General features: G+C 47.3%; 1 protein-coding gene across 2 annotated transcripts in view; it reads right to left on the reverse strand.

Annotated features, from left to right (window-relative positions):
• LOC144818336 (spindle assembly abnormal protein 6 homolog) overlaps window positions 1-22,753 on the reverse strand; it is a 711,311-nt gene that overhangs the window by 287,369 nt on the left and 401,189 nt on the right. The gene's annotated exons all lie outside the window — the stretch shown is intronic.

Raw genomic sequence — 22,753 nt, forward strand, 5'->3', positions numbered from 1 at the left:
AAATTACCAACTAATAAGTAAATCCTATCAATCCACCACTATCTTCTCTTAGTGGCAGGAGGACACAGGAAGGAGTAGAGTCTCTCTAACATTACCTAACTTAAGTTCTCTAAAGTAAACTCTTCCATAATCAGGCAAAGCGAGTGCAAAGTTGCAAACAAGTAAGATTAGTAGCGCCGAGCACCTGTGCCATTGTCAGGGTTTGATGCTTCGCGCCTACCTGGAAATTATGAACTACAACTCCCAGGAGCCTTTCTGGTGGTTCTCACGATATTTAATGAAGGGCGGGGCCGAGAGATGTTGTGCGTGAATCTGGTTTGTTTGTAATATCGTCCTGCTCCACATCGTTTGATTTCCTGAGGTACCTGTCTAGTGGATTCTTCTTGCTGAGAAACGAAGCGGTGTCTGTTTTTCCTGCGCTAGACTCTAGTACGGGTTCTGTGAACGCTAGGCTTTTGCCTAGCGATATTGGAATACTTCTGACTTCCGGGTTGTCTCCCGACTCGCTGTTCCGCCGGATGGTATTGCGAGACTGAAATACATTGCAGAGCGAGGTGAGGGACCTTACCTGATGAGATAGCGTGAGTAACGCTGAAACTATTATTTTTTGATGTCTACGGCATTCGGGGATTAATTCTCCATTCCTTGAGTTCCTTTTATTTAGCGAGAGCGGAGTGTTGTGGCAGCACTACGCACTACAGTTACAAAGTCTATCGAAAGAGTAATGATATAGTGGTTTACCATATTAAGTGCCAAAGCGGAAAGTAGTGGGTGTTTTTCAAGTGTTTTTAAGTGTGTTTTTCCTACGCTTTGCCGTGTTTGGAGTTTTTGTATTGTTTTCTTGGAAATTGGATTGAAGCACTGTGTGAAAAGCGGAAGATAGTAGTAGGAGGCTACATCTTACCGTTTTAAGACTAAACATTCTCGTCAAGTTCATTGGGTGAAGGAACCTTTTGAATTACTCTGCTATCTTACACTTGGAATACATAGGAGAAGGATTTCTCCACATGTTAGGGACATTATCAAGGGAACATTATTTCTAGTATGCAGTTCAATACTAGGGGTGCGTTTCCCTCTGCTATGTTACTATTTTGAGTACTTCACCATTGTTTGATAGGCTGAGAAATAACATGTCTCTTATGTTGTTTAGGGTCCAGGGAACATTTTGAGTTCGTTCAAAACCTCTGCAGAAGCAGGAGTGAATTGGAGAACCTGAGCCAGGTGAATTGAGGGGAACTTAGTGAGAATGAAATGAGAGTAGCATTTACCTATGTGTATTGTAACACTGGTATGTTTTCTCTTTCAGCTATCCCTTCCCAGCTGTTCCCTTCCATCCCTTCCCTTTATTTTTCCCTCGCCCGATCGCTCGAACACCCTGTGTATTTACTTCTCAGTGTGTTGGTGAGGTCCGGAGGTGGAGCCTATATTTCTACGATTGGACCCTGCGGAGTGCGATCTGACAGTCATAACAATCACAGAAGACTTTTAAACGTAATTTACCTGCAATGTAAGCAGCAGCATTCTTGCTGGTCAGAAAAAAAATATATATTCGCAATGTATTACACAGAGTAGAAGAACACAAAGTAGTAATATTAAATAGCTACTCACCAAGCCTGGGAACCTCCACTCCTAGCAGGTCCAGCAGGTCTTGCTCCCAGTCCAGAATATCGGACCACCGGTGCATCAGCTGGTTATTGGTTAACCGGACACCACAGCAGCGAAACACTGCCTGACGCACCTTGCCCCACCAATGGCAACGCTGCCGACGCTCCCGGAGCCCGTACCCGGACCAAGGACTGCTGACAGGGTTAAGGAGAGGTGGCGCTGGACAGAAATAACAAGTGCAGCCACCTCCGCCTCACAAAATACAGCCCGTGCCTATACCCCTTTTTGGCGCCGCCTTCCGCAAGGCAGGCGGTCACAGCTCTGGCTGATGCTACGCGCCTTGCCCTTTGCCATGGTTCTGGTTAGGTCAGGGGCAGAAAAGAAAAGGTAGGAATTATAAAAGTAAGTAAAAGAAATGAAAAAGCAAGTAATAGAAAAAAGAGTGAAAAAGTAGTGAAAAACACACAAAAAGTAGAAAATATAGAATCAGGAAAATAGAGAGATAGATAATAAATGAAAAAGATCCCAAAAAAAAGTTTCCAGAAACAAAGGATTGAAAAGATAGAGGGAGGATAAAAAAGCAGGCCCAAAACCATAGCAATAGTTGCGAAAACATAATATGCGTTCCCGAACAGGGAATACTCATCGCAAATGGGCAGGAGCATGCAATATGTGACCCAGAACAGGAAATAAGCATCGCGAGAAGAGGGAGCATGCAATACGTGAGCCGGCACAGGAAATAACCATCGCGAGCAGGCGGGACAGGTGAAAAACAAGATGGCCGCACCCATTAGCGACCGCATGGGCAAGTTAACGATATATTTCCCTGCAAGCGCGCAAAAACACATCGCGAACGGGCAAAACAAGCAACTTCGCGGAGTTTCTGCGTGCTCGCAGAGATTTTTTACATTTTCGCAGAGATTTGCGCGGCTATGCAAATTCCACCCACCCCTACAATAGATATTAAACATGTACACCTTTCTTCGACAAGAACTTTGCAATGTCCTATTACCGCTCAGCCCTTGAGAAAATATAAATTCACTTGCCTCTAAATTCATTAGGTTCATGAACATAGCCTACTCAAATGTGTGTTCCTTGTCAAGAATAGAACATCAACAGTACAAATCCCACCCCATAGAATGTCAGCGATTACATTGATATTTTCCTTCACAGCCTATTGGTTCTTCCTTTTCTTGCCCATCATTGTATGGGCTTAATACCAGTTTTGGTTCCCTCTTTGGATCAATCATTATATGCAGCCCCCCAGCAAGTTTCATTTGCTTCCTCTGTACTAATTTGCTCCAATTATTCTACTATATGGTAAACACATCCACACGACAGATAAGGCATGTCACCATTAACCTAAATAATTGATAACTAACTTTAGCTAAAGAGGTCCCCAACAATGAGCTGGAGTTTCACTATTGACTCAGACACATTTAACAATTACCTTGTACTGCAGGCTTTGAAAAATACAGCCTCACCATTCGCTTAAATGGCACAAACATGCCACTACTTAACACTGTATGTGAGCTATGTTCATGGATTCACTATTTAAATGACCATCCCGACATCTTAGTAAGTTTCCTTGTGAGATTGTGTGCTTGTATTATGATGAATACATTCATAGTATATCATTTTTTTTACTGTAATAGAGATCAGATTAGGTTTTTCATCTGGCTTTGAGTTAGGAGTATTAATTACAAATGGTGAGGCTTACCAACAAATCTAACTTAGAGACCTGTCTCATAGTGACCCCCACTATGCCAATAGTTAATATTGCACTAACCCCATGAGATAAGATAGCACTTTTATCCTACCCTAAAAAAAATCAAAGTCCTCTGCAATTTCTTTTTCTCTAGGGTACCTCATTAATCACACGCTCAATCACTTGACCCTCATCCACACCTTGAGGTCTTGAACAAGATCAATTGGCAAGGTCTCTCACTGCTTCTTCTCTCTTACCAAAAGACACCACCTCATTTGCATGGGTACCTCCAGGTCCCAGATGACCCCGATTACCTGTGGAGTTGCCCAGGGTTCCGTACTGCCCTATCATCTTCAACTTCTACATGGAGCCTCCTAGTACCAAAAGACAGCAGCATTAAAATAAACCAAAACACCAAGGGTACATACCTCTATTTCAAAAACTCCTCTTTCATAAACATCCAATGTCTCAGAATACTGCCTGCATCTTAACTGGACCTGGGTGTCCAGTACCTAACTGAGCTCAACTACACCAGTCAGAAATTCTACTATTCATCAAGTACAACGAGCAACAACTAGTGCAAACCTGGTTCAACAACATGAACATGGATAGATTCAAACCTGAACTTTCACCAACTGTCAAGGCACACATATTCAATCTAGACACTGAATGCAAGGGACACATTACAGAAACAATGAGGATGGCCTGGTACCATCTATCTCCACTGAAGAAACTAAACTAGTTTTCTGAAAAAGGGACTTCTGAGCTTCTGTTAAAGGTCTGGTAGTCTTGCCATGTTAAAGGTAGGGATACCAGACTCAATTATGGACACCCTTCAGTGCAACCTACAAATTGTAATATATCTTGTTAAATGCTTGATGAATTAAGACCACATCATCCCACAATGATAAACTCGACTGGCTCCCCCTTCCAGGCCAGGGCATTTTCAAAATCATATGCACAAAAGCCATCACAACTGATAACTCTGCCTATTAGGGTGACAGGCTCACAATCTCCAAAGAAACTCTGCCACACATGCACACAAGCAGCCAGAAAACCATTAAATTGGAAAAAAAAGGAAAGCAAAAAAGAAAAACAAGGCAAAATGCCTCCTCCATTTATACACCTTTTGCGGTGCTCATGATCTGGAACAGACTTGCTGTATCCATCAGGACTGCTCCAATTTAGGAAAGACTTGAAGATACATCTCTTTAAATTGCACTTCATCACAATGAATTAATGCTCCATCTATAGACTTTGAACCTAGCTTCCTTTCCAAGCACTGATTGACTGTATCTTTGTCTTTGGCCCTGAAAAGCAATCTGATAACTTATGGGTAGGTTTTCCCGATACATATTCCAAATACATATAGAAATACATACACGAAAAAGGTCAAGAAGTTAAAGTGCACAGTAGAATTGATGTACACAGTATTAGTTGTTGTTATTAAACTGTACACCTATCATGTTCAACAATTATCCCATTTGGTTGATGTAGCAACACATGAGGTCTTTCATACAACATAATACCATATCTCTATCACTGTGGACCTTTTAAAAACAACTTCGTGTAACTACTTTGCTTATACACATTTTATCGCCACTAACTATGGTTCCATTATAAATGCTGGATTTAAGTTCTAAAAGATACTTTTCATCAAGGCATTCCATAAATCCCTACTCATATGAATAAATAAGCAATTTTTGGTTTGTAGTGTTCATAGCATTCAAAGTAGTTTTATTTACTTGGTATTTCTGAAGAGAAGATGTGTACACCTCAATGCGCTTGTGGGAGAGAGAAGAAGGAAGAAGAGTTAAGATATACAATGTCTTACTTTACATGGTGGTATAGACTTTCATAAAAATGTGGTGAATGTAAACTGGTGAGATTTCAACCCTCTCTAGACCCAGAGGAGACCAATAAATAGGATGCCTGACAAGACAACCTAAGAGCCCTGGGATGTGCACTCCATAGTTCTAGGGATAGTGCACCCGCCCTGCCTACACCACCACCCTGAGGACACTACAGAAACAGCACAACATACATTTTAGCAAACTTCCTTTTTACCACTGTGGAAATGTGTGCTTTACCCCAGGCAAAATAGCACAAAGTGAACATCTTGCTCCGACAGACTCCCTGCTTGGGTTACTTTCAACGTAGTCATACAGACATTTCTCAGAGTTTTGTGTCACCCCAGTTCCCCTTGCACTAAAGTGGTATGAAACTGACATACGAGTTACTTACCTTTGGTAACGATGTATCTGGTAGAGACGATTCTAGCCGCAGATTCCTTCACGTAGAATTATCCCCAGGCGTAAGACTGGATCCGGAATCTTTTTGCCACAGCATCCCCGGGCGCCGGGGGCAGAGTGACACCACGCGACTCCGCCCAGGCGGTATCCGCGTATGTGACATCAGCGAGGTCACATAAGACCCACCCGGGCGCCTACGTCAGTTTTCTTCGGAGAGCTTTTCCGCATCACAACGCGGAGCCACCAGTCAAAAAACTGTGGAAGCATGGGAACAGTGTGCGAAAGAGTAGAAAAAAGAGACAGAGTGGAACACTGCAGTGTCCAAAGGCAGGGCAGTAGAAGAAAAGAGCAGAGCCCTGAGCAGTCACCCTGCCAGTACGTGGACAGCCATCCCCCAGAGACAAGGAACATGCGTAAAGCTATGATACAGGTAACAGGCCCACCACCCCATCCAGAAACAAGGAAGGGGTGCCAGTTCCCAAGACAGGCAGGAACACAAACCTCCAAGCTACCCCAACATAGAGGACAACCACCCCCCAAGGAACAAGGGCAAAGCCTGGCCAGATGACCTCTATTCGGAGGTTAGCAGAGGGGCCAGGACCCTCAGCAGCAAGAGGAAGGGAAGGGAAGGGAGGGAGGACAGATATTGAAGGCAAACCCCCCCAAACCTAGAGTAGCCAGAGCAGCGGGGCACAGGAGCACCGTAACCCCATCCTCCAAGAAACCAAGAGGAGGAACGAGCCGCAACTAGACGGAGCCACCCGTCAATAGCAAAGAAGGCACTCACAGGAGACACAGCCCCCCACCGGGAGACAAGTCCCTAAGACCAACCCAAGGGTCCTCGCAGAACAGAGAGGAAGGGCAGGCCGTGAAGGAATCTGCGGCTGGAATCGTCTCTACCAGATACATCGTTACTGAAGGTAAGTAACTCGTACATCTGAGACTACTAGCTGCAGATTCCTTCATGTGGAATAGATACCCTAGCAATACCCATGGGGAAGGAGGGTCTGTGAAAGGACCCCACTAGCCTGGACAGAACAGAAGATCCCACAGGGAACCAGATCTGCGGGCCAGAAGTGAAAACTCCATCCCTGCCAGGCAAGAGGAACTCCCACAAGGAGACACCACCGATCCCAGAGGGTGAAGGAGGAAGAGGAAGACCGAAGAGGCCCGTACCCTCACAGCAGAAGAACCAAGGGTAAGGCTAGAGAGGCCGGAGCACCTCACTCCCTTACAAGGCAACAGAGCCTCCATCCAATGCCAAGACAGGAAGAGGAGGAAGCCCAGAGGGCCCAAGGAAATGAGGGAAAGGAAGGCAAGACCCCTCCAGATGGAAGGCAACAGGCCAGCCAGAACAGCACCAACCGGCATAAACTGCCAGAAGCAAGAAGAACAGCCCAGGGCTCCAGAAAGACCGAGCAGTCTACGCCGGACAAGGGAGCACTCAGAATCACCCCAGCCCTCAGGACCGGGGCAGGAAGGTGAGAAAATGTCCGGCCACACCACTACGAGGGGCCGCGCACAGACCTCAGAAGCAAAAGCAACATACAGGAACGCTATGGAGAACCGGCACCAGGCGGCGACCAGAACTCCCAAGTAGAACGCAAGCTATATAACAGCCACCACTACCCCACATAGGGTACCTTAAGTCCCAAGCCATGTGAACCCTCTTTGGAAGAACTTCCGCAGCAGAGGAAAAAACAAAAGGGCAGCGGGAAAAAACACCCCCGCAGGAGGCTTGACAAGCAGCCCAAGCAAGCAAAAGGCCTAATCTCAGGGCCAAGCCTGCGCAACAACTCCAGCAAAACACACACATATAGGCACAAAGAGCCGTCCAGCAGCCAACAATGCCAAAGTCCCAAGGGACGACTCAATGGCCAGAAAACACACTCCACAGTCCGAACAAGTGGCCTAAGAAAGCCCAGAACCAGCCTAACTCAGCAGTCACTGAGGAGGGGAAGGAGGAGGAGGAGGATAAGGCGGAGGAGGAGGAGGAGGACGGAGCCCTGCCAGGAACCTTTGGATGGCGGAGTCAGCCAGGGCATGGAACAACAGGCTGCCGTCAAACAAAAGATCAATGAGCCGCTCCTGAATATTTTCAGGGAACACACCGTCCCGAAGACAAGCATGGCGACTGAGGAAGTCCCTTGCTCACTTTGCCACTGGATGCAAGCAAGCCGGGCTGAAGACGGCTGGAATGCCAGAAACCGGTCCTCGGAAGCTTGTTTCCGGTCCAGGGAAGGTATGGCTTAGCAGTTCGGGCTGGACTGTTCCCGTGAGGCACAGGGTCAGACTGATTTGCAAATAGCCATGTCTGAACTGGGGTGGCAGAGTGGGCTAAAGAACGGTGATGGATCAAACCCAGATCTTTTGACTGGGTTTGAGTGTTTGATTGGTTCCGATGCTCCGTCCATCACCACCCCCTTTTGTAACGACTGAGGAAGCCATGGCCCGGCCCAGCACCTCCGAGATGTCCAGAGCGGAGCGGAGAATAAATGCCGCTAGCTCCCAGCCATCCACAGCATGATGCCATAAGTCCACCTGGACCATCTCTTGGGAGGCTGCGGATCCGAGAGACTCAGCCGAGTCCCACAAACAAGAGGAGGCCCTAGCCAACAGAGACTCAGCCGAGTCCCACAAACAAGAGGAGGCCCTAGCCAACACACACAAGGTGTTAAGGGCCCGCAGGGCAGCGCTGGTCGAGGCGAACATGTTGCGCCCCCAAGAGACCAGCCAACGGGCCTCCCAGGACGGCGAAGTGAACAGTGGCTGTAGGGAGGGAAAGGCGGTCCGAAAAAGCGGACTGGCCGCAGAGGGGTGGAGGGAAAGGCACTCCGGGTCACGCGGCGCCAGAAGATTCTGGTGCAGAAGGTGCTGAGGCCCCGGATCCCCTGAGGTGGGACGCCTCCAAGACCCCGTCAGGGAAGAAAGGAGCGAACCCTCAAAGGGAATTAAGATCTCCCTCCCACCAGAGCCCTGGTGGAGAACCTCCAAGAGATGGTACGCCGGAAAGTGAGCAACCAGGTCACCCATGCGAAGAATGCCCACGGCTGTGGACACCGCGTGAGCAAAGGCCGCACCTGCCTCCGTAGGGCCCTGCGGTAGAGAAAGCAGCTCCTCCGTGGGCAACGGTTGCAAACTAAGGCGGCCGTCCCCGAAGCCAAGTGGGATGGGCAAGGGCCAGACCTGGAAGTCAGAAGGAACCGGAGAATGAGGGACCTGCTGCTCATCCAGCGAACACCTCTGCCTTAGAAAGGGCGGGGAGCCGCCCTTCGACGACACCGGTGAAAAAGATACAACACGGCGACCAGTCTCCGGGGAGGACGACACCAGTATACAACCTGCCTCCGGAGAAGAAGGAGCATCCGAAGACGAATCCGCAGCACGACTCCTGCTCGGAGTCGTAGAGTCCGCCGCCTGAGGCAGGACGTCGATACCATCCGGCGTCGCCGGACAGGGCCCCTCCAAGCCACACCGCACTGGGGACTGGAGTGGACCCGGAGCCAAACTGGCTCAAGGGCAGCACTGGAACGATGCCGATTCGACCTCCGCCGAGGCAGCCGCCTGCGTGGAGGAATGAGGAGGGCCTGAGAGTGACATGACGCCCTCGGCCTAGAATGAAGCGGAGGTCGCCCAGCAACCCATGGGGCGGCGCCAGGGACGATTCCACCTCCGACTCACCCTCTGGCGAGGCAGCTGCCTGGGGGAGGGACGAGAGGGGCCCGGGAAGGGACAAGGGGTCCCCACCCAGCCTCGACCCCTGTGGCTCCGCAGGGGCCAGTTGCTGCCGGCATCATAGCGGCATCAACGCGGCCTTAGACAGGACAACCTTATCAAAGGACAGAGAGGGGATCGGGGATGCGACCCGAGCCCCGGCGTCCTCCCACAACACCACAGGGACCCCCGCTGGAGTTTGCAGCAAGGCAGAGGCGCCGCGGTCTGCAGGAGGGGCTGCACCCAAACAGTACCACATCCTCCAAGTCTGGTTCTGAGCCAGTTGGCGCCGGAGCCACCGAGGAGGGTCCCGCACAAGACAAGGGATCTGCTGATGCCCCGGGAAGGGAAGGAGGAGGAGGAGACGCCAGCGAGGCCTGCAAAGCCACAGCATATGTTTCCATCTGGAGTCTCGGCTCCCCAACACCGGGAAACGGTGGATAGGGTGACACGCGGGCTGCATCAGCCCCCGGGGACAAACTGCGACACTTACCCACCGGAGAGGGACGCTCAGGTGACATCAGAGAAGGGCGAGGAAGACGACCACGGCCGTATCTGAAGACGTCCGCTGAAGCTGATCAAGGGGAGGACGTCGACCTGGAGAGACACGCCAAAAGTAGTTTCATTCGGCGCTCTTGCCGCGACTTCGGCTTCAACTGTTGGCACGCCTCACCAAACACCACATTCAAATGAGGTGAGGGTCCATCGCCGACATAAGACGCCCACACGATGTGCAAGTCTAAAAGCCCAAAGGCATTCGCACACTGTTCCACCAAAGAAGAGACAATGGGGAGAAAAAAGGAACCCAAACCGGCCTGTAGCAAGGACCAGATCAGCGTTGCACGCGGAAAAGGAAAAAACTAACGTAGGCGCACCGAGGTGGGTCTTATGTGACCTCCCTAACATCACGTACACAGGGATGCTGTGGCAAAAAGTTTCCGGATCCAGTCTCACACCTGGGGATAATTCTACGTGAAGGAATCTGCTGCTAGTAGTCTCTATCAGATCTATCCATAATGAATTCCAGAATAAGGAATTAGATAATTCCTATTGGAAAGGAGCAACTGCATCAAGAACAGAGGAACTTTATATGGCAGGAATGTGTTAAAGTTTTAAAAAGACAATTGTCTACTTTTGGTCATTAAGGGAGAAGGACATGGGCTCACAACCTTCTTACTTTACTTTCTATACAACAGGCTAGTGCAGGTGGTTCCTAGTAGAGAAGTGTAAGGTGTTACACTAGTGAGTTATGGAGGAGAAGAGATGTATCCATCCTGATAACATTCCTTTCTCTTAAACAGGCATGTACATTTGATTTTATCGGAAGGGAGTGAACTGGGGGGTGTTCAGATGCTGGAGGCAATACCAAAGGGGATGATGGACGGAGCACTTGAGCAAATCAAACAGTCACCGCTAGTTAACTGATCTGGGTTTAATCCATCATCATTCTTTAGTTCACTCCACCACCCCTGTTCAGACATGGCCATATGCAAATCAGTCTGACCCTGTGCATCATTGGAACAGTCCAGCCCAAACTGTCAAGCCATGTCTTCCCTGGACTGGAAACAAGCATCCTGGGACTGGTTTCTGGCTAATCAGCCGTCATCAGCCAGGCTAGCTTGAATCCAGTGGCAAAGTGAGCAAGGGACCCACGTCTGGGCATAACCTGCCAACTTGGGGGGAACAAAGCGATACCAAAGGGGATGATGAACGGAGTGCTTGGGCAAATCAAACACTCACCCCCAGTCGACTGATCTGGGTTGAATCCATCATCATTCTTTAGCTCACTCCACCACTCCAGTTCAGACATGGCCATATGCAAATCAGTCTGACCCTGCGCCTCATGGGAACAATCCAGCCTGAATTCCAAACTGGAATGGCATGGTGAGCAAAAAAACGATGGATTTAGGCCCAGATCTCTGTACTGGGGTGAATGTATGACATTGTTCTGCATTCTGTACATCAACTGTTGTTTTTGCATTTGTCACCCCTAATGGGACGGGTATGCTCAGACGTGAGTCCCGTGCTCTCCATGCCACTGGAATCAAGCTATCCTGGCTGATGAGGGCTGAAAGCCCGAAACCGGTCCTAGGATGCTTGTTTCCAGTCCAGGGAGGACCTGGCTTGGCAGTTCGAGCTGGACTGTTCCCATGGGGCACAGGGTCAAGACTGATTTGCATATGTCTGGGTTCAAACTGGAATGGCATGGTGAGCAAATAAATAATGGATTTAGGCCCAGATCTCTGTACTGGGGTGAATGTATGACATTGTTCTGCATTCTGTCCATCAACTGTTGCTTTTGCATTTGTCACCCCGAGTGGGACGGGTATGCTCAGACGCAAGTCCCGTGCTCTCCATGCCACTGGAATCAAGCTATCCTGGCTGATGAGGGCTGAAAGCCTGAAACCGGTCCTAGGATGCTTGTTTTCAGTCCAGGGAGGACCTGGCTTGGCAGTTCAGGCTGGACTGTTCCCATGGGGCACAGGGTCAAAACTGATTTGCATATGGCTGGGTTCAAACTGGAATGGCATGGTGAGCAAACAAACGATGGATTTCAGTACTGGGGTGAATGTATGACATTGTATGACATTGTTCTGCATTCTGACCATCAACTGTTGTTTTTGCAGATGCTGGAGGCAGGCAGATGTATCCTAACAACCATACTTTCTAATCAACAGAGAAAATCATCACTGAAGGTTAACCTATTGAGTTTCCGATTCATACAAAACTGTCATATCTTATGGATAATGTGCGTTTTGGGGTGCAGCCAACGCATATGATTAAATGTGAATGAGAAGAAATTTAATACTTTAGGTTTTTCTAGCAAAGAAACAGCCAGATAGACAAAGCCTCAAAATCTGAGATTAAAAGCTACTAGCTTTCAGAGGGATTAACTTAGTGCCTAGGGAGATCACCCTCCAAATCTATTGTTTCTGGCAAGACAACTGTTGTGACAGCTCCTTCAGCATACGGCACACTGTTAGGGTGTTTATTTCCCTGAGGTTCCCTTATCTCTTATAGTGATAGGTCTAGACTTTCTTTTTAAAGAAAGAAATGAAGGGTTTTACCTGAATTCAAAACTTGTACTAGAATATGGGTCATGAAGATATATTGCCAGATATATAGCGGCAGCATTTAATTTTTTAGAACATTTAGGAAACATGCAGGAGGATAGTTTAAGGGATCTCATTATTTTTATCTACACAATAACCCTAAACTCATTTCTGTTAGTTGAAATAAGTACAGAAGAGAATATGACACAACAAACATAATGGTTGGATTTAATGATAATACCAATTCATTAGTAAAGAAATTGAGTCTTATACACACTCTGAGGTTACAATCTGAGTATAGATTAAGGCACTCATATTCTTAAAGTCTTCAGAAAGCACAAACTGCCCACCTGTTCCTTTAGCTTGACTTGGATTTGTTTGTGGGACTTTAAGCCATGGCTTGTCTATATTATTTAGCAATAAACAGTACAGACCAGGGAGTCTGATGTATTATTGGTCAAGTTGTGGTGGTAAACATCCTTTACGATGAATGCATTACAACGCGTACCAATCCCCTGCATTTTTTACTCCGCAAAATCTTTTACAACGCAGGGCTTTACACCACAAACCATTACATCGTATTCCCCAAAGTCCTGCCCCAGTGGAGTTAGAATAGTAAATTGCATTGTCTAGGGGAATGCATTGTAATGGATTGCGTAGTAAAGCCCTGCATTGTCAAAGATTTTGCGGTGTTAAAAATGCGGGGTAATGGCATGTGTTGTAAATGCGAGCGGAGTAATGTGTCCTATTCAGTTGTGTTGCAGAACTGTGTTTGTGCAGCATATGTGATGAGTCGGAGTGAAACTATGTACTGTTTAGATGTCTTCATGTGTAAATCTGCACACACTAGGTGCAATCCAACCTTATTAACCTTTGTAAGGCAGGATACATTCTGTGAATGCTTGAAAATGCCAAATGGAGCAAACTTACCTTTTCTACATTATAACCCTAGTTTTTGACTTTTTGGACTCTATTTTTTCTGGTACTGTAAAACAATGGTATTGGAAGATGCCTCAGGAGCTAGGAAATACAGATGTTGAGAACGGAATGTTCCCCTGCATGGTATACAAGTGTGTAGCCAATGTCCTGGCTGCTCTTCTTCGTGTATTTTTGTTATCTTGACTTTTCTCTTTGACCTTGCACGGAGGCCTAGGCCTTCCCCTGACCATGCACAGTCTAAGACCAGCCCAGTGACCTGGAGGAGTGCACCTTCAGAGTGGTCAAATAACTACTTTCCCTATCTTGTGGCTAGCACATAAAGTGGTGGTGACAGCAGCGTTCTGTGTTTTGTGATCTCATATAGCTGACCCAACCTTTATATTTGTGTCAGTGAGAATGTGGTCTATAGGTTCCTCTTGTGTAAAGTTCTGCTATTATGTGAAAACCCAGAAGCTTGCTCTAACATCCTGTGTGTTGATGTTGAGTGTGTATGCTTATGCAGTATCTACATAGAATATGGGAAGTAGTAGGTCTCTGTGTGTTTATCAGCCTGACCACTTAAAACAGTGGGATCCATTTTGGATGTCCATGGTTTACCATGGCACAAGATGGCAGATGAGTACAGCTTCACCACACAGAAGAAGTGTATTGTCTACATTCCTGTGGAATGCAATTCTTACATGTAAGTGAGGAGGACTGAGGCAGATCTACCTTTAGAAATTCCATGTTCCTTGTTAGCAAGGTGCTGCTGATTAGTTCTTCTTGAGCACTTCCATTTGATAGATGGTACGAAATGGGTGGAACTGCAACTTATTTCTCAAGGGGAGGAAATTTCTAGGTCAGGCCTGCCCTTTTTTCTATACCGAATTATTACTTCAGACAGGCTGATGACCGCTAGGTGCAGAAACCGCACACTTTGCTGTGCCCATGTTGTAGGTGCTCAAGTTTGGAGAAAGCCCCAGTGTTACCTGCTGGGAAAAACGTCACTCTACACAAAGGCTGTGTTTGGCGAGCAGTCTAAGAAGGACACTTAAGAGAACCATCCCAAAAGCAGTGGATTCCCGTTGCCCGACTAGAAAATGTCTACAAAAGAGGGATCAACACCAGGGTAGCTCTTCCACTATGGCGGAAGAGCATCGCCACACTAGTGAAATGCAGCAGAGAGAAGAAAAATAAAATGACAATAAAACTATTTTAAATCACAAAGAGGGGGACTAGGAGCCAGATAAAAGGTCCAGTACCCGTGCTCATCACTATAATTGATACGCATAATCAATATTGATACATGTTCCTAAGTGGAGAAAGTACAGAAAAGTTTTAAGAAAGAGCGTAATGAAGTGGTCGGTTGGAAAATATGGTTCTAGTGGGAGTCTTCCATATTTGGAAGTGATGCCCTCACACACCCATGTGGGAGTCATGCTTTATCATTAAGCGTGTTGCTTGACTTGGGGCCGGCGCTGCAATGTCCCATGGGCCCAGTTAGAGAGCTCTTTATCGGAGGATCTTTTCTCGTCTCAGCTGAGATGGTCAACCTGAATAGTAAAACCTTGATAGTTGACTACAAACGCACTCACTAAGTAGTGGCGCATCTTCATTTAGTGCACACTACCATATTTCAGTTTTTAACCAATAAAATTAAATATCGTTTCCTTTAGGTAATTTTAGATCACACTTTCCACTCCACATACGATAGCCCACACACCCACATGTACCATCACAGCTGATACGAGAAAAGATCTCCGACAAAGAGCCCTCTTGCGGGTCCTGTGGGGCATTGCAGCACCAGCTCCACGAAGAGCAACACGCCCAGTGATGAAGCATGACACCCACTAGAATAATATTTTCCAACTGACCACTTCTTTATGCTCTTCCTTAAACCTTTTCTATAACTTCTCCACTTACCAATAAAACTATTTTCTCATCATTTTATTTTTCACTTCCATTCTCGAGTCTTGGGTGGGGTGGGACCCTGCTGCAGCGTCAGCAGCGGGGGAGGAGAAGTGGTAAGCACTGAAAGTGTGTATGTCAGTTTGGCTGGCCATCTTAGGATGGCCAACCTGGCATGCACACTTGGATATCTTCAGGCTGTTCCGTGGAGATATCTGCAGTGCTCAGAGTCGCATGCTCCAAGTCCCTGCTGGAGCACAAAACCAGCCCTCTCCTCCAATCCCACTGCTTCTTTCACTGCTGGGAGTAATAGCATGAGGGAAGCGCTGGGAGCCTGTGCTCATGGGAACTGCAGTGCTGGGACAGGAGCACAGGAGCAGTATGGCACAGGAGCAGAAGATAGCGGCGGCTGGCAGGAAAGGTAAGTATATATTTGTATTCTCCCCCCCACGTCAGATTGGCAGTAGCCGCCACTGATCAAAACCATCCCACTTGTTTTCAGGAGGGAGAATGGGTGAGGGATATAGAACTCACAAGACTATTGTAATCAAGGGTACCACCCTGTGAATTGAATTATGTAGTATTGAATACTGCTGTGCAATTAAAAAGTGTTTTATTTTTCCAAAAGACAAGCAGTGGACAGGACATAAAGTTATTGTATCTGTTGATTGTTGAGGTCTGAGCTCACGCCTCCTATACTACCTCCCTGAGAATTCTGTGGATGCTTGCCCTTGGTCCACTGCGAGTCAAGAGCGGAAAGGGTTTTACTTGGCCTCATTTACAGAACCATGGTAGGATAGACCTAAAAACCCAGAGGAAACGACCTCAATCAACATGGCTGGGGCCCAATAGCCTATGGCCCCCTGGGATCTGACAGTCCAGTTTGAAGCTTTTGGCTCAAAGCCAACAGATTAAGCTGGAGCTTTATTATGATGTATCAGACTTCAAATGACCTTCTCTGGCTATAAGCTTCGACATTGCCCTGCTGGAGGTTTCTGATTTCCATTTCAGAGACTAAGACAGAAAGTAAAACCTTGACTGTGATGACCCACTTGATTTATCCAACATTTCCTCCATTGCAGTCAGCCTGAAATAAAGCCTAGATCCTGATGATTAACTTTAAACTTCTGTATTTCAAACATGCCTCTCTTTTTCTAGGCATTTTTTGCCTTAAAACATTAAAATTCATATCTTGCCCAAAAAACTTTACAAAATTCATATCTGATGCTCCCCTTTTCCAATTTTAATGACCTTGGTGTAATTTGTACTCATTATGTTTTCACAATTGTACTGAGTCGGTTTTGGAATTTTATTTTATCAAGTCTTTGATTTTAAAAATGATACAGTGTGAACTTAACATGCACTTCTCTATGGATTGCCTTCTGCTTTAACCCTTTGCCACAAGTAGTTGAGCAGAGATTCTCGCAGAACTGTGCTTTGGCCTAACCTGATTGTGTTGAATAAGTTGGTAGGGATCACCTGTGTCGTGACCTGGCTTCACTAGGACCCTGCAGCACGAGAGTGTGGGAGGCGGACACCGGGTACCAGTTCCGGTCAAGGAAAGGGAGCTGGGGGCAGAGCAGGATGACCAGGGCATGAGGCAAGACATGGTGTACCAGCGCTGAGTACTAGACCTATAAAAGTACCTGAAACAAGCCAGTGTGTCCTGTCGTGATTGGGCTGAAGCAGAAGACGTGACAACTGGTGACGAAGGTGCGTGTGGACAGAGCACACGCGTGTCTGCAGCCCGACGACGATGGAAACGAGACCAGGAGCTTACCCTGACTCGCATGGCAGCGTGAAGACACAACGCAAGAGCCCACCTCGGCCGTGCCAGCAGCAGTAAAAGCGTTTGGACTTCACCCAGCAGCACCGCCGGTAAGATTGGGCCCGATCGCGCTGGGAGGCTGTATGAAAGTGAAGGAGCGTGCCAAATCTCACGGGAAAAGAAGCGGCCATTGCGAGGTCAGGCGGCTCTACCAATCAGGGCTCAATATTAGATGGCGTCCATCTTAAAGTCAGGCAACGACCAGATTGGCCCCGAAATCGCGCGGGATTTCGGCTGCCATATTGTAATCAGGCGAAAGAAGCCAATAAGAGGGGCAGAAACAACATCGGCCATTTTAGGACCAGGCATCAAAACGAAAGGAGTGCACAAAAGGTCAGAAAGTGCCAAGAAAGCACAATAAAGAATAAATAAGCACATGTAAATGCAGACAAAGGCAAGGAGTGGAATGTGCAGAGGAAATAAATAGATAAATAACAGATAAAGTGGCAAAAAGAACACAAGTGTCAACAGGAGCACAAAGAAAAAGGAAACAAGCCCAAGCAAGTGCAAAAGAAAAGCACAAAGAGGCAGAGGAGTAAGTGAATGTAAAAGAGGCAACGAACAAGGGACATTAAAGAGAGTCGGAGAAAGCGATTAAGGAAGATGGCGGAGCAAAAAGGCGAAAAGCAGAGTGCTCAATATCGCAGACCTCTCCCATTCAATCTGTCAGAACCGCAAGTAGGGATTAGATGGGAGAAATGGATGAGGAAATTTGAGCGATACATGAGGGCCACGGATGTAATAGAGGCCAAACAAATGGATCTATTTCTAAATCTGGTCGGCGATGAGGTAGATGACCTGCTAGTAACGCTACCAGCAGAGGAGACATCGACATACAAAGGGCTAATAAAATGTCTGTCAAGCACTTTTGACCCCCAGAGAAATATTGACTTTGAGAGATACACCTTCACGATAGCCTTCCAACACACGGATAATTCGCTGGATGAGTTTGCGACAAGACTGCGCAAGCTAGTGACACTGCGAATTTGACAAATTTGACAATGAACAGGCGATTCGCCTGCGCATCATTGAAGGTTGTCGTGACACAGACTTCCGGACGAGAATACTGAAGGAACCAACCTCACTGTAGACAATATTGTCATTAGCAAGGGCCGAGGCAAGGGCAACGGCGCAAGCAAGGCAAAGAGAGCGGGGAAAGGTACGGCGAGTAGAACAGGCACAACGCATAGCGGAGAACAAACGCACAAAAGGGTGGAAAAAAGGACAGAATGAACAAGGGGCAAGGAACCCTCAGGAGTCGACCTGCTACAGATGCAGACTTGAATTCCCGCACAAAGGCGCGTGCCCGGCCATGGGCCAGACCTGCAGGAAGTGCAATAGGAGCAATCACTTTGCCAGCGCCTGCCTGGGACTGCAGTTCAGAAGTGAAAGAGGAAGACCGGGAAAACAGAGGATGACGACGAGCAGGCATGTCAGACACGTAGAAACGACAAACAGAAGCTCATCGGCCGAGTCAGGAGAAGACGAGGAGGAAGAAAAGGTGGAACGCCTATACCTCATGTCTGACACTATTGACATGACAAAGGAAGAAGACAAGAGTAGAGAAAGCATTCACCTGGTGAACAAAAGTGAAGTAACGAAAACAGAGAGCGTGACCATAGACGTAGGACCTCACAAAACAAGGTTTGTGGTAGACAGCGGAGAAACCTGTAACATCATCTGCGTGTCGGAATATGAGCGAATGGAAGTAAAACCAGTATTGAGGCCATCAAACGTTGACGTATTCACGTGGGGATCAAGAAAACCAGTGCTGAACATGGGAAAATTCACAGAGAATTTGACATACAAAGGACAAACAACAAAGGAGGAGATCCATGTACCTAAAGGTGACACCCCGGCCCCATGCTTACTGAGCAACGTCACAGCGCAAGTGATGGGCCTCCTCGAAATGATGTACAATATGTCAGAGAAGACAAGCATCCTGCGAGAATACCTCCGACTACTCCAAGGACTAGGGAAGTTGAAAGGACGACAAATAACGCTGCACATCAATGAAGCAGTTAAGCCTGTAGCTCAACATCACTGGAGAGTACCCATACATCTCCAACCACAAGTAAAGGAAGAAATTGAAGCGCTACTAAGTCAGGACATCATAGAGCCAGCCGAGGGACCGACGCCATGGGTGTTGCAATTAGTGGCGGTGCACAAGAAAAACACATCAAAAATTTGCATCTGTGTCGACATGAGAATACCGAACACAGCAATTGAACGTGAGAGGCACCCCGGGCCTCACCTGGATGACATGATTAGCTGCCTGACAGGCACATGGCGTTTCTCCAAGTTAGACTTGTGTAAAGGATATCATCAGCTAGAACTTGACCCTCAGTCCAGATACATCACAACATTTTTCATGCACCTGGGTATTTTCCGATACAAGCGTCTGAGTTTTGGGATATCGTCGGCTGCCGAGATATTCCAGGAGACAATCCGGCAAATAATAAGGCCGGTAAAAAACAGCCTGAACTACAGTGACGACATCCTGGTATTCGGCAAATCAGACGATGAACATGAGACAGCACTGCGGGACGTATGCTCTCAGCTAGAACAAGCAGGGTTGACGCTAAACGAAGACAAGTGCAAACTGGGGCGAGACGAATTGGTGTTCTTTGGACACATCTTCTCCAAAAAGGGGATGCGACCAGATCGCAGCAAAGTGGACACACTAGAAAAGGCGAAACACCCAAAGGATGTTGCAGAGGTAAGGTCATTCCTTGGCCTTGCCAGCTACTGTGCAAGATACATAAAAGACTTTGCCACGGTGAGCACGCCACTGAGGGAACTAACGAATCAAGGCCAGACCTTCATATGGACAGATGAATGCAGCCAGGCGTTTGAAGCAATTAGACAAGCAGTGACAGCAGTAGACCACCTCGCATACTTTGATCCGCTGCTGTGCACAGAACTGACGGTAGACGCCAGCCCCGTGGGGCTGGGAGCGATATTAGCAGAGCACAGACCAGGCAAAGAGGCACCAAGGTGCGTAGTAGCATACGGAAGCAAGAGCCTGTCTGACATTGAGAGAGCATACTCTCAGCCGGAGAAAGAGAGTCTGGCAGTGGTGTGGGCATGTGAGCACTATCACATGTTCATATATGGGAAACCATTCACCATAATAACCGATCACCAGGCACTGGTGACGATCTATGGAAACCCCAATGCAAAAATACCACAGAGGATAGAGAGGTGGGGAATAAGACTAATGGACTACAACTTCAAAATCATTCACAAACCAGGAAAAGAACAAACCCGGCGGACTACATGTCAAGGCACCCTCTACCGCATGCCCGTGAGGCAACATTAATGGGGGAAGAATACTTGAACTTTATACTAAAGCACAACACTCCGGCATCGATAAAGATGGAAGAACTAGAGCAAGAAACGAAACGGGATCCAACGATGCAAGCAATCAAGACGGTAACAAGACAACAAAGATGGAGGCATGTCAACAACAGCAGCATCATGGAGAAAGGAGTGAGCAAAGAAGAAATGCTAGCATTCAAAAAGAACCATGAATAACTCTCAGAAACAAAAAATGGAATCATGATGAGAGGAACAAGAATGGTGATGCCCAGAGCACTGAGGAGACAGACGGTGGACCTGGCACATGAATCACACAGAGGCATGGTAGCAACAAAAAAGATGCTGCAGGAAAAGGTGTGGTTCCCGGGACTAGACAACATGGTCGAAGCTGCAGTCACACACTGCCACGTCTGCCAAGTGACAGGAGAGCTGACCAAGCCTGAACCGCTACAGATATCAGAACTACCAAAGGCAGTGTGGACAGAGCTGGCAGCTGATTTCTATGGACCCCTGGAGACCGGAAACTACCTGTTAGTGATGATAGATGAATTCTCCAGGTTTCCCATCGTAAGGCAAGTGGCGTCAACGTCAGCAAACGAGAGGCTGCCAGTCATGGATGATGTATTCACAGCGTGGGGCTCCCCCCAAACTCTAAAACCAGACAATGGTCTGCCGTTCTCTGGAGAGGAGTTAAAAAAATTCTAATTGGACTACCTAGGGATACGCCACAGGAAAATAAGACCGATGTGGCCCCAGGCGAACGGAATGGCTGAAAGGTTCATGGGAACAATAAAGAAGGCGGTACAACGAGCAAAGTTAATGCAGATATCGATAGGGCAAGCACTGTGCCAGATATTGAGGGACTACAGGAACACTCTTCACAGCTCCACAGGGCGGTGCCCCGCCGAGCTAGTGCTAGGCCGTCTAAGCAGGATGAGGATACCGCAGATGGAAGAGACAGCAGGAAAAGAGTGGCGCGACATAGCTGCCAAGGACGAGGAAGCCAAGGTAAAAATGAAAACATACGCTGACGCAAGGAGGCATGCCACTCCGGCGCAGCTAAAGGAAGGAGACACAGTGATAGTGCGGCAAAGACAGCTGAGGAAGTCAGACAGCCCCTTTTCGAAGGATCCGCTAACGGTGACTGAAGTGAAAGGGCCCATGATAACAGCATCAGCAGGGCGCTACCACATCACAAGAAACAGCTCGCATTTCAAGGAAGTGAAGGTCAAAGAAGAAGAAGAGCAGACAGCTGAGCAGGAGGAAACTGGACAGGAAGAAGGTGCACAATTGGACGAAGGAGAGACACAGCAGAGAAGGGACTGCAGGAGGCAAAAGAGACTGATCGAAGAGATGTAATGGGAAGAAGGAAACATCTCTCTCTCTCTCTCTTTCTCTCTCTCTCTCTCTCTCTCTCTCTTTCCCCCTCCCTATATCTCTCTCTCTCCACATCTCTTACTATCTTCTCTGTTCTATGTCAGTGATACAAGGCCGCGTCACCAAATGTTTGTTTGCAAGAAAGGGGGAGGTGTCGTGACCTGGGTCACTAGGACCCTGCAGCACGAGAGTGTGGGAGGCAGACACCAGACACCAGTTCCGGTCAAGGAAAGGAAGCTGGGGGCAGAGCAGAATGACGAGGGCATGAGGCAAGACGTGGTGTACCAGCGCTGAGTACTAGACCAATAAAAGTACCTGAAACAAGCCCGTGTGTCCTGTCATGATTGGGCTGAAGCAGAAGACGTGACAACCTGTTCCAAATTAATAACCCATTGTCAGACACTGCACGTGAATAGATGGAGGTCTGTGAATATCTTCAGAATTCCACGTCTGCATTTATAATGTGCCGAGATTGGAACCCCAATACATGATTCCCATCTATCACTCTGCTTGTATCCCCAGACATACACCCAACATCACTCAATTGCGTTACAATTTGGTTTGCACAATTCAATTCCACATATATACATAAAATAGTAAGCATGAAAGCTGATTTTTCTTTAACATACACAGTTTAAAATTGTAATCACTGAGCAGGAGCACAAGGTAAGGAATGCAAAATTTCTGCTCATGGCCATGCACTCATACAAAGCTGGATACTCATCTCCTACCTAGAAACGAAAAATGAAACCACACACTAACATAATCAAGAAGAACATTAAATAATTAAAGTTGACATTAAAGTAAACTTGTATATCACATTGCTAGACAGTGACTTTGTCTGGAGAAGAAAGGTACAAATCTTCCACCTCATCGTGTTTATAACTGAAGGGAATAACAGCGAAATTGTTGAAAGTGGAAAACAGACCACTGTCTGAACACCAACACCAGCTTCCTTACTTAGACAAACATAGCTGAACCTATATAAAGTAAGTATGCTTAAGTTCCTTCATCTACCAAAAACGGAATTGCATATTAATGGGCAAATGTTAGAGTTGGGGACTAAATT

This window comes from Lissotriton helveticus, chromosome 2_1 (assembly GCF_964261635.1).
Source record: "Lissotriton helveticus chromosome 2_1, aLisHel1.1, whole genome shotgun sequence".
Taxonomy (NCBI): domain Eukaryota; kingdom Metazoa; phylum Chordata; class Amphibia; order Caudata; family Salamandridae; genus Lissotriton; species Lissotriton helveticus.